The sequence below is a fragment of the Lagopus muta genome, chromosome 4 (assembly GCF_023343835.1).
Source record: "Lagopus muta isolate bLagMut1 chromosome 4, bLagMut1 primary, whole genome shotgun sequence".
Classification (NCBI taxonomy): Eukaryota; Metazoa; Chordata; class Aves; order Galliformes; family Phasianidae; genus Lagopus; species Lagopus muta.
The window spans coordinates 36,568,280-36,586,047 of NC_064436.1; the positions used below are offsets into that span (position 1 = coordinate 36,568,280).

The 17,768-nt window shown below is 37.8% G+C and overlaps 1 protein-coding gene across 3 annotated transcripts in view; it reads left to right on the plus strand.

The window, feature by feature from the left end:
• LOC125691904 (bifunctional heparan sulfate N-deacetylase/N-sulfotransferase 4) overlaps positions 1-17,768 on the plus strand; it is a 158,317-nt gene that overhangs the window by 79,971 nt on the left and 60,578 nt on the right. The window lies entirely within an intron of this gene.

Below are 17,768 nucleotides of genomic sequence, written 5' to 3' on the forward strand. Positions count from 1 at the left end.
ACTCTGAAAATCATGCCTCCTATTTGTTTCCGTGGAAACTACAGCACATACAGAGAGCAGAACAGCACTATTTGACAGAGCAAGCTTTCAGCTACAAACTAGTACTTCTTAACACAGTCACCACCATTAGCTATGCATTTTCACTAGTGACAAACAAGAGCCTGCATGCAGCACTCATAAATATCTGCACCAGTGGATGTGATCCACCGTCATCACTGCTGAAGCACACCTCCATCACCTCAGTGTGCTCACATTCATTGTTTGGACTCCATCAACATTCAGTAAGTGCCATTGAATGTCAATGGCTGTCATTTTTTTTCTGCATGGAGGAATTCAATGACTCTCCTTTGCTTTGTATGCACTTCCATGTAAGACATCATTCTGCTAGGCTGCCCCTCTTGCCATCTGCCACATGGAGACAAAATAGAAGAGAAAATAGAATAGAAGAGAGGTGGAAAGGCTCAGACTCTACTGCCATACTATCAATGTGGGCCAGCAGAATAGGAGACATTACTTTCAGAGCAGCCCTCATGTATAGCAGAATGAACTTGAAATAGCTGAAAAATCACTACATTCTCCATCATCGGGCTCAATCCCATAGGCTTGTGTCACTGCTCGTGTCTCAGCGTGGGCCAATTGGTGTTTTCAGCCCCAAGTATAACGTTCTTTTTCATCTGCCTCTATTGTTTCCATTTGAATGGAAATATTCCTATTGAGGAAAAGTACAGAGCTGTTATGTGGGGCTAACAAATTGCAGTACTCACAAGAAGTCATAAACTAGTGAAAATGCGCTGCAGTGCTGGGAGGTTCCTGAAAAATCTTCCCCTTCCACAGATCCCAGAGCTCCCTTGCTTAGGAGTTTTGTAAGACCACTTCATTTTCTTTCTTTGCTGTGTAATGTGTGCATGCATGGCAGGACCTGCTAGGGTCTGGATATTAACATGTGTCAGATGCAGCCCCCTGCTTTGCTGAACAGGGCACCCTGACTCTCTTTGCAGCAATCACTGCTGCACAGCTACTTTGAGCCCCTTCAGAGACTCTCAATTCTTTCATGTGTTTTTGCTGCCAGTACAGATTACTCACTCACCAGGTCTGTTTTTATTTACTGCTGCACACATGCTAGAAGCAACAAGGTTCTCCATTAAATCTCCGTGCTTTTTTTACTGCCAGCCCATTCTCAGTTCAATAGCAGGATGCCAATATCAGTTTCAGCTTATCCTTCATTTTCGTTTTGTGGCCTTTATGTCTTATCTATCTGTACATTTCTTAGCATTGCTATCTACATCTCTCTTACAGAGCCAGTTCCAAAAGCACAGCGGTACCCTTCTGAAGAGATGCACATGCATGTAGCGTAGCTCTGTATCGAACTGTAATCATTTTCAGCAGACAGCAAACACAATTACTGCATAAACGCGGAAGGTGAGAAGAATAAAGCTATTCCCCTGGTCCAAGTGCACAAGGCAATGCTTTTCCAGAGATTTACTTAGATAAAAGAAGTAAAAGTTATTCGAGAACTGTTATCCATAGAGCATCATAACCCAGAGAAAGGTGGCAGTCTTTTGTTCTGGAAACACTGTCCTAATAAGCTAATACACCTCTATACATTTAATCTTTTAAACGGTGGCAGAATATGCAGTGCTCCTAGATTCAAGTGTTGTAAGTATTTATGAAATTAATCAGCACAGGACCTGCCTATGCTAAATGCCTTTTCAAATATTAAAATTGTATGCATTTTAAAAGTTCTTGTTTTTTTCTTCTCTCATTGAAAGTGACATTGTAAAAAAATCTTACTAATTCTACGACATTCAGATGAAAATGATTTTTCATTGCTAAAATTAAATAAGGATTATTTTCTTTCTCTCATAGCTGCTTTAAAACACTAAATAATCTCATGTCATGATATTATAATGTGTCATTACTTGTAGACGAAAATTCTGTGCCTGTAATAGAGAAATTAAATACAAAAATGATAACTTAGAAAGTTGCAATATTTTATACAAAATATTTCATAAAGTTAAGAATTTATCTCAAGTAATGACAGGATGAAAAAAAAAAAAACAAACCTTTTTTTTAACCTTAATTGAATTTTACTTTCAAAATAAACAAAAAACTGAAAAAAGTAATTCAAAATTTCTACAAAACCAATATGAGTAAAAACACTCCAGAAATTCCTAAAGTGTTTTTGTTAAGGATTTGATTTATTGCAAAATAGCGCATGAATTAAGGTTTTCTGATTTGATACTCCAGCACTAATTATTGAATAGTATGGGGTACAGCAAGTAATTCTGGTTAAGGTTGGCAAAGAAAGACTGCCCAGGCAGTGTGGTGTCCTTCCCACCTGAGGTTGGAATAGTTTGTCCATTTCTGGCCAGCAATGTTGAATGAAAAAGGCATTATCCCACTTCTGGCTCCTTTTAGATTTAAAGATTAGGATTATAGCTTTCCTTCTTTCCAACCTGTTTACCCTTTTATTTATCCTTGTACTAAAGGGATGAAAACACCTTCTGTAACTGCAAAGAGGCAAGGCAGGGGAAAATGAAGTTTTTATTCTTCTTATTTGATCAATTTGGACTTCTCCAATGAAACAGTTTCCCGTGGCAGAATGTTGATTTATTAAATGCAGAATGTTCCACAGGAATGAGATTTAAACAAAATGGCATTCTGTTAACTCATCTGCTCTGGCAGACTGAAGAGAAACTGGACGATTTGAAGAATATTAAAAAAAAATAATTTCAAAAAATCATAATTAAATGCAGCTTTGGAATTGCTGTTCTTCCAGAAATTAAAAATGAAAATAATTCACAGTGCGTTGAGAGACATTTTTAATATGAGAATACCCCAGAAAAAATGGGTATTTCAGTTTTGTACTGCCTCTTCATTTCACGTAAAAGCCAGAATTATTACTTTAACTTTTACATCGCATATTAAATCAAAAATGTCAACATTTAAGCAATCTTTAAAAGTTCGCTTGATATTATAGTTGAATTGCATTGACTGAATCAGATTGAATCAAAGTCATAGGCTTCAAGGACTTATGTTTTCGACCTCAAAACATCAGAGCTTTGAGTAAAGGCTATATAAAGAATATTTGAATTCACATTGTTGACAGCATACAGTATTTAGTTCCCTTCCCTGAAACTCATGAAATATTGGCTCTTAAAACTGTTAGCGATTCTTGAAAGCACAAGTGCTTTTTTGGTTGAGGTCCAATTGTTTCAACAGGGTTTGTCTCAGTATAATTTTCCATTCCCTGGGTTTTTAAGCTCCTCACAAGTCTATAGGCCTGTACATTAGTCTGCTCATTAATAGCACAGACATAAAGCCAAGCTCAGGATCATTTTAGGTGGTAGAAGTTTTGATATTGATTTAAATATCAAGAGGCTGGCCTCAAAAATATTCTCTGCAGAAGCAGCTCCAGTTGTGATCCTCAGATGGTCCTACCTGGCCACCTCAGAGTGCTTGAGTCCCTCTCCTCCTGCTATAAGCAGGCACGAAAAACTCCAGTCCAGAAGTCAAGCCAGACCTATGACATCTGCCTTGCTTAATGCTGCAAGTGCACAAGGAGAATAATAAGGCAGGAATCACAGATGAGAAGGAGGCTATGGGATCCCAAGGGGAAAGCAGCCTAGTAAAGTACAGAATGTGGGAGAATGGCTCAAGGGAAGAAAGTCAAAGCAGACCCTGGAGGAGGGTTGTGCTCTCACCATTTTCCTGTAATACTGTGTCCCTAAGGGCTACAGGGATGGAAAACCTCCTTTGTAAAATCTTTACAGTAGATTTGTCATCAAATTATCACAGATGTTTGGAAGTTAATGAACTATACAGGAATAAATAAACATTAATTTATACTTATTTGTAATTGATACAGGTTAGATAGTCTATAACATAATTAATTTAGAATATGATTAATGAAGGTCCAGACACGTAAACTGCTGAAACTATATTGTACATGGTTAACAATAAAAGCAAATTAAAAAAAAAAAAAAGATTCAGTTGCAGAATGTGAATTCTTTAATATAGAAGCTCTGCATGTGTCTTCCTAACAGCATAGCTCAAGATTTATGTGCATCATAAACAAATATGTCTGTGTTATTATAAAGTGTAATTCCATTGTATTTGTTATTAGGAAAGGGAATAAGGCTTCCCATATGCTTTCACTGCTATTTCTCTTCTAACTGGGAATGTGCTGGACACATTATCAGGAAATACACTCTTACCCATCACTGGTGTAAACATTGTGAAGTGGGTGCTAGAGGGCGGGTCTGTTATAGACTGGAAAGGCTTCACCCTCTGCCTTCAGGCAGCAGGTCCATTCCAAAGCTGAGCAACAAGAGGCAAAGCCTTGGACTAATGACATGGTGTGATTTGTTTACCTAATATAAGGAATCATTTTGAGCTGATGATACACACATTGACTTCACAAATGTAATAAGATGCTGGAGGGAAGCTTAGAAATTTTCAAAGACCTTGGCTGAGACAAGGATGTAACATTACTTTACATTCAAGCTACTTTTTTTTCTCTCTGCCCAAGATTTCCTGAGGGTAAGGGAAAATTCCTTTCTTGTCTTTTGTGTATTGATTGTTGATATTAAAGTGCGATAAGCCCTAAGGAAAAAAGAAAGTGTCTTTAGTAAAGAGAGTTTGTTACTGTTTTGCCATTACTGTTATGGTTTGCATTGTTAGGGCATGAGTGCACCCAGCCAGCCCCTGTATACTCCACAGGGCATTCTCCAAACTCAAACTCAAGCAAAAGCAAAAACTCAACATGTTCACATGACGGTACAAGTTGATGGTGCTGATCAACTATCCTTTTACTACTCACCAGGTTGGAGTAAAGTCACTTGAAACCATTTAACTGGCTAAATATGTTGTGGGAAAATTCTTGGCTAAATCATGTACCTTCATAACTGCTTTTTTCATAACTTGCTTTTTCAACTGTTGTACTGGACAACATTCTGTGTTACACCCGTGTCAAGCTTGTGAATGTGAAAAGACTACAATTCACTGCAATACATACAGACACAAATGTGCATGTGTACATCTACACTACACAAGAAGGCTGGAAAAGGTTTGGCATAGAACAACTGAAATCAGTTACCTAATCTTTTCTACCAGCAAACTGATTATAAAACAGTTGAATCCCCTTACGCAGAAATACTCTCTTTTCACTCATTCCGTGGCTGTTTGCTGATCCTAAAACCTCAAACCAAAAAGGCCTGAGCATGAAACACACTGAAAGAGGAGAGGAGCTGCAAAGGAGGGGGAATGTAGAGTCTAAGGAAGAGCTTAAGCAAAAGGAAGATTTTCCACAATGGAAAATAACACCTATTTTTGTTCTCATCTTATAGTTGCAAATTCTTTTCAGAATTTGCATGTATATCTTGTCAAACAATCCCATTTGGGTAGCAGAGCATTAGCCAAATGAAACCTATCAGAACAATCCAGTATTTATGATTTTTAAGCAGCTACTCCCATATAAAATATAATTATGGCACTCCCCCACAGCTGTGAGACTAATAGTACCTCTCCAGAAATGACTGGAAATTTAGTGTAACGCCTATAATTAAAAGGCATATACTTTGCTGAATATATTTTTCACAGTTTAATGAACCTAAGTTACATGAAATCATATTTTACACTGCAAGTGCCTACACTGTTTTCAATGGGAATATTTAGAGAGAAAAACGCTACCTGTAATGACTAAGATTTAAGGTGGTAAGATTTAAAAGTTATCTGGCTCAGTAATGCTACTTTCAGCCTACCAGCTATGTGCACGAGAGCTTTAAAATAAGAATATTTTTAAAGAAAACAAAAATCACAAAGAAAGAAAGAAAGAAACAATCTCCCTGTCTTTTCTGTGCATCTTTCATTTTCTAAAGTAATTTTATGACGGTATTTAATATTCTGGTGAGCCTTCTTGACTGTTCCTGAGAGTAAGTTATTCACCACGAAGATTAACAGCTGATGTCCTCACTGATGTGAAAACAGATGTATATGTATGTATACTGTAAGGTTTATGAAAGGATTCAGAAACTTCAGCAACACAGATTTTCAGTGTATTATCACTGTCATCACACTTTGTGCTTGGAAGACAGACTCTTCTTCTAAGGTGTGGTTTCAATCTTCCAGCCAAAATTATGAACTATAGAAGACTTATATACTATGAGAATAAGTTCTCATACAAATGAACAGTTGGTGAAAACAGTAAGAAATTTCAAAATTATTTTACCATTCAAATACAGACATCATCCAACGAGTAGTAAAAGATATCAGTAAACAACCTCTGATTAAAACATGCTTTCTGGAAATGTTTACTTCTCCTTACAAATAATTCATGTTGTGTACTAATGGCATAGCACACTATTCTTCCTGTGTAATTTAGAAAAGCAGGGATTGAAGAGCTCAAACAGAGAACAAGCATACCTCTCTAACAGGAAATATTTCAAAGATGCACAATGCTTGGGGAAATTCAACACATTCCAACAGCAAAAAAGGTTGCTTGTCAGAAGCAGTTTTAGGAGCCCTGGGGATAAGTCATCCCTGTCAAGAATGATTTAGCAGTACCTAGAAAGGGATGAGCTCCATCAAACACTAGGAAATTCATCCAAATCCTCTTTTACTCTCTGCTGGCTAAAATTTCATGCCAGACCTCCCACCAACAGCAGCTTCGTTTGCTTAGGGTCACCTCCAGAGCCATGCAAGCCAGGCTGGTCCTCTCCCTAGTTCAGTGGCTGAGAATGTGCCAGTTTGACATGGGCACCTATGAAAGGGTGAACTGGGAAGGCCAAAGGGGACTGTCCTGACATTCTAAATAACATAGGGAACAAGATCTCATCCATCAGTTTAGGTATCCACTTTCATCTGTCACAACCATTAGAAGCCTATACCTACCTGCTGCCAATGGATTTGTCTTTGGTTTTGCTGCCAGACTGAAGGACTCAATTATCAGAAGTTTCCTTCCTCAGTAGTCACTAGAAGTGCTAAAATAATCCTTTATGCTCTGGGACAATATGTGTACTGCTTTAATACCTCAATAAAATGAGGTTTTCTTGCTGTTGTGTGTTCTTTTGTCCCCCTGTATCTCCAATCAAGTCAAATCTGGAAGAAAAAAAACAAAAAACAAAAAACAAAACCAAAAAAAAACCCCCCCAAAAAACAAAAAAAACTTGCAGTACTTCAGTTCTAGGTACTCTAGCTCTAGGTACAATATTTTTTTTCTTTTTGAAAGAGCGTGATAATACTTTCTAACTGTACATCTATAACCTGACACATTTCCTCTGGCTATTAGTTTGTAGAGATTTGTTCTCCATTTTACCTAAAATTACTTGCTTTTATGATGAATTAACCTACTGGAACATCCAAAATGGTTCATTTCAAACTTGTCAGCTACATTTGATGATCTGGCTTGAGTTTATTGGAGAATGTATTGGCCTTTGATATTACCATTTGAGAGAACTGAATAGAATAATAACATTATCAGAGTGTGAAAGGAAAAGGATTAGCAAACTTGCTATTGGCAATGCCATTTTGCTTTGAATCTTCCAGATTTTGTCATTGGACAATCTCCTATGCTGCCTGTAAGTACTGGGAAGGATAATAAAGCAATTTTAAGCAGGAGGATTTTCAGGCCTGGAGGGGTTTTGAAGTCATTTGCAAAAACAAAATCGGCTTTATTTTACTCTACTCTAGCTTTGAAACCTGTAGGACATGGCGGAGATAGCATGTCCTTCATGAACTTTGGTCAAGGAAATTAGTGTGACAAAAAGCAAAAACATTGCCTTTTCAATTCCCCTTCCATTTTACAGAAACTTCCAATTCCAGCCAACAAACAGAATCAAACACTGAAGTGATCTCCCTAGATAAAGCAAGACAGCATCATGAAGAAGCCAGAGGGTGAAAAAAGTTAAGCTCTGCTAGAGAAGTAGCAAACAGCCCAGAAGTATTATGAAGTAACATTTAATTCTAGTGATTTTCAAAGTACTCTGTGCCCATGAAGATTTCGCAAACTGCATTTTTCAGAGTAACCAATAAAGGCACAGAAGTCTCCGCAGCCCTTCTAGGGAAAGCTTGTTGAGGGGAGTCTCCAAGTGAGACTGACTTTCGTTAAAGAGTGAAGAAAATCATTGTGTTGGCAGATGCATGTAAATCTACTACTTCATTGTAGGGACTCCAGTTCTAGCACAGTTACATTTTCTACATACTGCAGCCAGATGTGTAAACTGCAAACAACTGAAGATAAAAGAGTATCTATAAAACTAACATGTTGATTAACTACACAATGGGTTTTCCATAAAATAAAAGATCATTGGAAATAAATGCAAAGACTGTGAGATACACATATTTCACTTGTAATACTGTCAAGAAACTTAAGAAATATTTAAAGACACACCTTCCCCAATTTTAAGGTATTACTTTGTCTAAGAGAAAAGTTACAACTTTGCTGAAAGTGATGTTCTAACTTAGAGTGCAAGAAAGTATGACTTTTTCTACCCATTCAGGATCCATCTTTTTCTCCCCCAAGAACAACACAGTGAAATAGATGAGCAGGGCTGGACTGAAAAGGACAATGTCTGCTGCCTGTCTTATTGCTCCCACCTATCTCCAATGCTTCTGGGACTACCTCTGTGATTATGCAGTCCACAGGGATTCAGGGATCTGTAATTAGCAGAAATGCTGTGCCTGCCTGGCAGCAGCTCTCTGCTGAAGTTGATGCTCCTCAGTGTTCCATTGCCTTAGACTGGTTTCTGATTTTCAGAGAGAATGGCAATGGACCAACTTGCAAATGGAAAAGTATAAGAACCCACAGACACAGCTGGTATAGGTGCTAGTAGTAATGTGTAAGGACAGTAGAAGGGAGTGAATGATTTTAGATTTCACTCACTTACTTCAGTAGAGGTTGTAGGGGAAAACAGCAACTAACAATAAGAAATACAATGATATTGAAAAGCTTTGCATGCGGAGAGTGTGATTTTATAACTATCTTGTCACAGACAAAAAGCACCAAAGAGACTCAAGTTTTAGAAGACTGTGATTTATACAAATGGAGGCACCCTTAGAAGCCACTGCTTATATCCACCATCACACAAACGCCCATTCTAAAAACTGAAGGACAGACCAAATTTGAAAACACCACCTCTGTTCCAAGCTCGAGTATGACTGAATGTGTGCTTAAAAAACAAGACAAAACCAAACCTTAATTCCACTACAAAACAACTACATCGGCTAGGTTTTAAGCAGTAAATTCGAAGTACAAATTTTATTCAGGGTAGGTAGAAGTTCAGAATTTTGAGATAAAGGTCTGCAATGAGAATTTGAAAGAATTCGAGGTTACCAGAGTAAATGATTTCCGATGGCAGTAAAGGAGCAAAAGCCCAATCAGATCAAACCTCAGTAAATCCAAATCCATAAACTAAAGAAGACCGATAAGGTGGCCTCCATTAGTCTAGCTCTTAAATAATTTAAAACTACTGAGTACACACCAAATAGTTTTTTGTTGCTGTATTTTTGCGCAAAGAAGCAATTCTCAATAATCAAGAAAAAAGTAAAAAAATATTAAACTGAAAGAAAGTGTAGTTATTAGTGTTACTCAGCCTTCACTGTATATTTGCATTGTTTGAAAGATGGGGAGATTGATTTTATTTTATTTTATTTATTTATTTGCATGGCATTAGCCCTTCTTGAAGGAAAACTGTAAATCTCTGTGTTTTACTATTAGCCACATGCAGCTCAATGAGTGACATGGTACAGTCTGCTGCAGTACAGATTGCTGAATGTGACTATTTTAATTGCTACAGGCTGCATGCAACCCAATAGGAGGGACTTGCTCTGCAGCTGGACCAGTGCCAGGAGTCCACCTTGCCCCTATGGGCACAGAGAATGCCCACAGCTTGGCACAGGCTGGCTCTTCTCTTTCCATGATTTGTCAGTGGACCAGTTTAATATTTCTAAAAAATCCTTCAGCATCACTAGTGATCAATATTGAAGACCCTCAGTGATTTCCCAAACGTCCATACATCTTTTCTGCAGACAACATTGACACAAAACAGCAATCAGTTCAAATAGGTAGCTATTTCAACCATACATCTGCAGGTTACTCCTGTACCCAATGCCTTTGGTCTTCCCCAGTCAAGTCCTGCTGGAGAATTGGAAAGGATTGCATTCCCCTGCTTTTCATTAATGCTTTTTGTTTTGAAATTCACACTTCACCCCCATTAGACTGTTCCCTTGATCCCTCTTTGAGCTTTTTGTTGCTAGACCTTCTAAGTAACCAGACTATTGGCTGTGAGTTCCCTTTCCTAGGGCAAGGAACTGAAGATACCTTGGCTATTTGCCTGTGTACACAGGTATGCATTTGGCCAAGGCTCTCTCAGTGTTTCTGTGTCACTGCCATGGCATCATCGCTCCAGGAACACCACACCAAAAGCTGCTTTCTGAATTCTCAAACAATGCTATTAGACAGTTGTGAGTAGCTGGTAAATTTGCTGCAATATCACCCCATTCATCTTATTCAGCTGAAAGCAGCTAAACCTTTACTGGAATGGATGCATTCCTCTGTGCTGAATTAAGTGCAATTAGACTTCTGACAGTCTTCTGACTTTAGGATGGGGTTGTGAAAGAATAGCAGAAACAGATCTGACAAGTTGGGCATTCCACTCACAAAGAAAAAAATAAATTCTTTTGTTTACAATAAACATATTACATATGAGTGCAAAACATGGCTTTTTTATTGCTTCAAAAAACCCGCATATCCTCCCAGACCTCACACTAAGACAGCTACTCAGGGGAAATGCTGAACAGACTCAAGTAATAGCTCTATAATAAAAAAAATAGATTTGCAGACAGAGCTGGCTGTGTTCAGAGACCTTCCTATTAATTATTTATATAGAGCTACAGTTTAGCATAGTACTCCATAGAAATATATCTGAAAAAAGGAAAGAAGTAAAGTCCTATCTCACAAAACTGTATTTGTGGCTGAAGTGTTGCTCATCTCCTTGGGTGTGGTGAGTGGTCTGCAGTCAGTACTTGGAATCATATTATTTGTATATTGCATTATGTGAAAAATGCCATAACAGAGAAAGAAAATCAGTGAGGTCAAGCGCTGCACATTGATCAGGCGTCTGGTTAACTTCTGTTCAAATCAGTTTTGGCATAAGGTAAATAGTACAAGTGATTTTAAAATCTCATTAAAGATTTGACTGACTTTATCACCTAAACTGCTTTTAAGATCTAGCAAGTCAACAATGTTAACTCTGTATAATCTCTCCTCTGTAGTATTAATGAATTTTCTATGAAAGTTCTGTTATAAAAATGGGAAGTGGGCTGAAATCTTCACCACACAGAAATCAATGACAGCTTCACAGGGGTTACAAATTCACCACTCTGTTGTCCTTGTAGAAGGATAGGTGCAGCAGATGAGATTCTACTCCTCACAATAGAATTTTGCTGTTCTAAAGAAAAGGTAAATCTGAGGAACCTAGAACCTAGAATCTTGGCCTTGCAAGTAAATCTGTTGGCGATGTTAGGCTGCTCACGATTTCTTTCAAATTCAGTTTTCCTCTGAGAAACTAGCTACTTCATTCTAGCCCTATAATGCTTACAGAGATTAGCTATCTTCCAGTGCTACGAAGATTGCTTTGGCTTTGAAAATTGCCAAGACTAAAAGAGGTGGTATCAGATTTTTTCTTAGCACAGATTTTGGAGAGGAAACGAGAACAGGAAGAGGCAATCAAACATAACATCCTGATGACATCTGCTTGCAGTGGAAAGAAACGCTGCTCTGCTATTTTTTCGTACACATTTACAGCTGGAAATCAGGAGCAGAACTACTATTTTGTTACCCTCCATCTTTCCACAGACCACCAGCAAATTTCTGCACAGAACAGCTGGTAAATGAACCTCAGGCTATATAGCTGCAAAAGCATTAAAGACAGATGTTCAGAACAAAATAAAAACACTTCTTGGTATTAATAGCAAGTATGTATAACAGGAGCTTTAAGAAACTACCTTGAAGTGAAAAATACAGGGTGAAAAATAAAGTTTCACTAAACCTTAAAATAATTCAGGCTGGAAGAGATTTCTGGAGGTAATCGAGTGTCAGCCCCTGCTCAAAGCAGAGATAATGTCGAAGTTAGATCACTTTGCACAGGGTCTTGCCCATGCCTTACTTTTTGCATCTCAAAGGACAGATTCCTTAGCCTTTCTGGCCAACCTGACCCAAATAAAAGCCCTCTTTGCTAAGCAGTGTATATAAGCATCATATAAAGGAAGATATTCTCCAAAAGAATATCTACACTTACATATTTGCTTATATTTTTTATCTTCAGTACATACAAATAAATAATAATACATATATAGGTAGCATATATACTTTTTTATGCCCACAAACACATTAAAGAGAGAAAAAACTGCAGCACTGGAACTTTAGGCTCTATTCCCAAATGAATTATGGCTTTGAGTAATGGGAAGTTAGCCCATTTTTGACAAGATTCTTAGTCATATCCCAGAGATGGTGATGGGGCTACATAACCTTGGCCATAGGATGCCTGCAGTGGCACATCCTCCACATCAGAAATGCTTCCCAGTATGATTCAGCGGAAATAATATAACTCAAGATGACAGTAAGTTATAGACACATTGAAAAGCAAAAAATATCTACATTCCCCTGATTTCCTTCCACACTGTACGAAAAACCGTGTCCTTTTTCATTCCTTCTCCACATAATGCAACCATGTGGACAGGCTTTGTAGTAATCACAGAATCACAGAATCACAGAATTGTAGGGGTTGGAAGGGACCTCCAGAGATCATCGAGTCCAACCCCCCTGCCAAAGCAGGTTCCTTAAACCAGGTAGCACAGGTCTGGGACCAGGTTTCAGTTTGGGCAGATCTAGTGAGTAAAGTGCCCCACACACTGGGGACTCTGGACAACTCGACCACAGAGATCCCTGCCATAGAGAGGGGAATCTCTAGTTACTAAGTTCTTGAGCTTTTGTTAGTTTAAAAAATTCACATTGCTTCAGGGAAGCATCTGCAAAAGTAAGGAATTTTGGTTTGTCTTTGCAGAATCAATGTTTAGAGCTGTTATAAGGCATTTTTGAAAATTTTAGGTTATGTCCTAAACAATGTCTGTTTCACAAAACATTAGGATTTTCTTCCCAAAACAAATTTTAACCAGTTTTCACCAGTTGTTCACACAGACACCAGTCCTTTCACAAATGCTCTTCACATCTCTGACACCACTACCTATGACATGAGCAGCTTCTCACACAAGAGGTACATGAATCAATCTAATTCTAGGTTAGGCTGCCGTTAGGATGGTAACCAGGTATCAAATGCACAACAAAGAATACAGGCTACATGTTAATTCCTTTAATTAATCTTTTTTGTTTTTTCATTTAACTAAAATTTCCGCAATGTATTTTCAAAGAAGGGGTTCACTTATCCCCTTTACTTGCATATGCACACACATACACACCGAGTTGCATATACCTCTCTCACTACAAACAGCCGCCAGCACTGATCACATCTGCCTCCCTTTCCATGAGAAGAAACATAAGATTAATTTTGTTGACTCACTTCACCCAGCATCTGCCCTCTGCATCCTATAAATCACCACACATGCTAACAAGGACTCATACTCTAGTAGCAGTATTGATCCACAAGGACCTCTGAGTTAGAAAGAAAGCCTCTTTAATTATTTGGCCAACTTTAAGTGGGTTTTTTTTTTGTGCTTCGTTTTTAGTTGTTGCTTTTGTTTTTTATTCTTTTCTTTCCTTTTTCTGGATGGTGGGTGTTGGTTACCACATCTTGGAAATGCTAGCCACCATGTTTTAGTGTTGTTGTCATTTAGCTTAGTTAGATTTGGAGTTTCAGTCCCCTGAGAAATATCTTTTACCTCAATCTGGCCTACCCATGCTTGGCATCAAAATCAGAAGAAGTCATTATTTTACTTTCTCTAAGGATTTGATAACCTCTTCACTTTTCTTAGCCAGAGGTATTTTGACCTTTAATTAAAAGGAAAATTTGTTGTCTTCCATTCAGAAGGCAGCAAATAATGAACTCATTAAAATGAGGTTAGTGTTCAGGCCTCGGAGCAATAAGAGCTGAAGTCTCATTAGCAGCTAACAATCCAGAACATAGCACATAAATAAACCTAATATGGCAGAGCAAAATGCCTTGGTGCATTAAATTTGAGCAGAATCAAATGTTTACAGTCAGTGATGTCTGGGGCATGAAGTTTTAATGTACTTAATAAAGGAAAGCAAATTGCTTCCTATTAGCCATGAAATGTTACTGAAGAAATTGCTCCAAAAAGTTTATTATGTAAATGAAGGCTAGAGTTATAATTAACAAGGACATAGCAGAAAAATATCACTTCTGCACAATAGATGCACCAATTATGAAGGAAAAAACCACAGCAATTTCAAATCTACAAAAATTTATTATATGGATTAATGTGGAATACTGCTGAATATAAATGTAGTATAAAGAAGAAACCATCCAACATCTTGTGGATGTCACGGAGAGAAGCTTCATTGACAAAATAAAGAATCAATTAACAAAATGAAACTTACAAGTTTTGAGATATTCCTGGCAATTGGTTTTTGTACTTGAAAGAACAACCTGGAATCACTAAAAAAAAAAAAAAGCTATTTGCTTAGGCTAACACTGAGACATGCCAGCTTGTCCATGTGCAGATGTGCTCCATGGTTCTTTTCTTGGAAAACAATAATTATCTAGCGCAGTTTACTTAACTGTTCAACAAAAAAGGAATGGTGAGCAAACAGCTTACAAACAGCCTTCTACTTACAACTCTTTTAAGACTCAGTAATTGAAGGAAAATGAATAATCCTACTGACGCTGAAGGAAAGATGAACATTGGCAGATAGCATTTAAATACTATGGGCAGTGGAAATATATTTAAAATAAAAAAAAAAAAGGTTGTGGGTTGTGGGCAGTGCCTACCAGTCAAGCTTCCAAGTTTCTCTTTCAGTGATAGCATCAAGTCCTGAGGTTATGATACAAAGTCAATGGGAGTGGCAACAGGGATGGGGACAGATGAGGCTCCGGGGAGTGAGGTCTGCCAAGGAGAGGCAGGGAGAGCACAGCAGGACCTGAGCAGAGTGTGAATAGCTGTATTCACACCTGGTGGCAGGTATGATTTCCAGCTGTTAAAATTCAATAGTCCTTCCTCATCCTGTGAAATCCTTCCATGAGTATAATTAGAATAAAATAAATGCCTTCCACCTCTTTTGAAGGCTGTGAGCCCCAGAGAAACTTCTAGCACCAGATGGCAGGGACATGGAACTCCTCCAGGCTGCAACACCCAGAGGCCCGTGGACAGCAACCCCGCTTGACAACAGCCTTCCTTGTTTCAGCACTAAAAGCAGGGCTTAATCACTCACAAGATTGCAAATCATCAGCTCCTTTCTTGTCATGGTACTGTGCTACAGTCTGTACCCTGTACGATATGAAGGTCTTACTATTTACTCTGCAAAATTACTGGTGAGGGCAGTGTAGGTCACTAGAAATTTTGTTCAAATACATATTCTGTGAAAGTAGAGAAGGTAGACCCTAATCACCCAGGGAGATGTTTTGGAATCAGAAGATATTTCTCATCCTCTACAGAAAGTAAGCAGTGACAAAATGCATTAGGTTAACAGTATCCCCTTAGTATTAAAACAGAGTGAGGTCATGAAAATGAAATTTAGCACATATCATTTCAGTTAATATGCATATATGGAAATGGCAATAAAACCAAGTATTTGGGACCAAGACAAATCTAGTTTGAGTGACAGATTTGCCCTTTAGACAGAGAAAAATGCTTGACACACTGCAGGTTACAGGATTTACATCTTAATCCTCACTCTGAAATTTTAATGAGACCTTACTGGGATGTAAAGCTTCTGCCTATCTTCCAGTTCTGTGATCTTATTGAAACGTGAGTGTGAGGGAAATTAGAGAGAAAAAAAATTAAGTGATATAATGACAGTTCTTTTGCATACCTTCTTGTACTATATGCTAAGAGATAATTTCTCAAGGTGCTCTTCCCTCAAAGGAAAATTGAATTCATTTTTCTCAGCCCATCAGTCTTTTTCAACATATATAAAATACTCTACATAGCTTGGGAAGTTATATTCTAACATATAACAACTCAGATTCTCTGCTTATGACTTCAACAGAGTCAGTTTAGTGACTTTTTTTATCAACTGGGGATATTCCTCAATTTCCTAGAGATTAATAGCACTATTAGCTAAGGTTAAACGTGTTGGTGAGTATTTACATAGCATGTAGATAGAGCCCCAAAATATGTGAAATTGTCACAGAACTTAAATGATCAATTTATTAAATGTTAGCCAGTATAAGCTGGAGACCTACATGTATCTCAATGCACAATGCTCAAGCACATGATTTACTGCAATGATTGCCATACTTATTTCCTTTAGCAACCTACCCACTAGGTGACTGCAATGGCTGATAACCACTGTTTGTTTTAAGTCTTCTTTAACATTCCATCAATGTTTCTGTTGGAACAAAAGTAAAATGAAGATGTACTTTCTGACAACTTTTTATATTACACTCCGAAGCGGCCTGGCACCTAAACAATGCCATTATTGTTAATGACTGTTAGCAAATGAAGCTTTAGAAAAGACCAGAGCTCCAGTGTCCATAGCCTCTAAATATATATTGTAGTTAACATGAGATCCATACCTTTAGAAAATTAATGTTCTACCAAAATAGCTGACAGCAGTTGACATCTCCTAACCCACGGCAACAAAAGGAGATATCAGAAATTGTGCCACCACAAATCTGTTTTGCTTGGCTCCCATCTGGATTAGGATTGCACAGGCCACTAATCTGCATTTCAGTTTCTTAAATCCATGATTCACCACTTATAATGGACTAATTACATTTTGGGCACAAATAGTTCTTTCCTTTTTTCTAATTTATACCAGCGAGTTGAACAAAATAGTGATCTGTGTTCCTATAATGTAAAGTGAACTTCCTAATGAACATACGAAATGTGATCTTTTGAAATTAAAGGAAACATTAGCTGGACTTTGGGCTGCGTGTAAACCATTGTGTTCACTTTGTCTTTGAACTTTACTAGAACATGAACATTTGATCAATAGAAATGTTATTAGTAGATGATGTGAAAAGTTCTAGAGAGCCACATAATGGAGACATGGAAAATTGATGAAAATAGAGTTTATAGCCCATTCCACAATGGCAAGACCAATAGGGAGATAAATGCACTATTCATCTCACATACGTAGCACATCCAGATTATGTGAGCTGCTGATTCAAAGCAGAAATCTGCGCAGCAAGGACTATCTTTAGAAGCAGCGCAGAGTTGATGACCCAACAATAGAGGTGGACAGCTCATGCAGACAGAATCATTATCTTTTTCTGTGTTTGCTGGGAACGTGCACATGAAAAAAACGTGCACATTAGATAGACAACCAGGACTACACCTATTCTGTAAGCAATATACTTGTCCTCTCTTTCATTTAGATTAGTCTTATCCTTTTCATGGAGAAGAGATAAAATAAAAATGAATTTGATTTTGGTCAAGAAAAATGGATGTTATTTCCACCATAGATCAAAATTTGATTTTCACAAATAATCCTGAATTAGGTAATTAAACACAATCAAACGTGTATCTGCAGGTAAGTAAACCCTAATGCCTCCACATCTGGATGGTAAGCAGTATTTCTAATTTTGAAGTTTAAGCACATTTTATCAAGCCTCATTAATAACGCCACATGT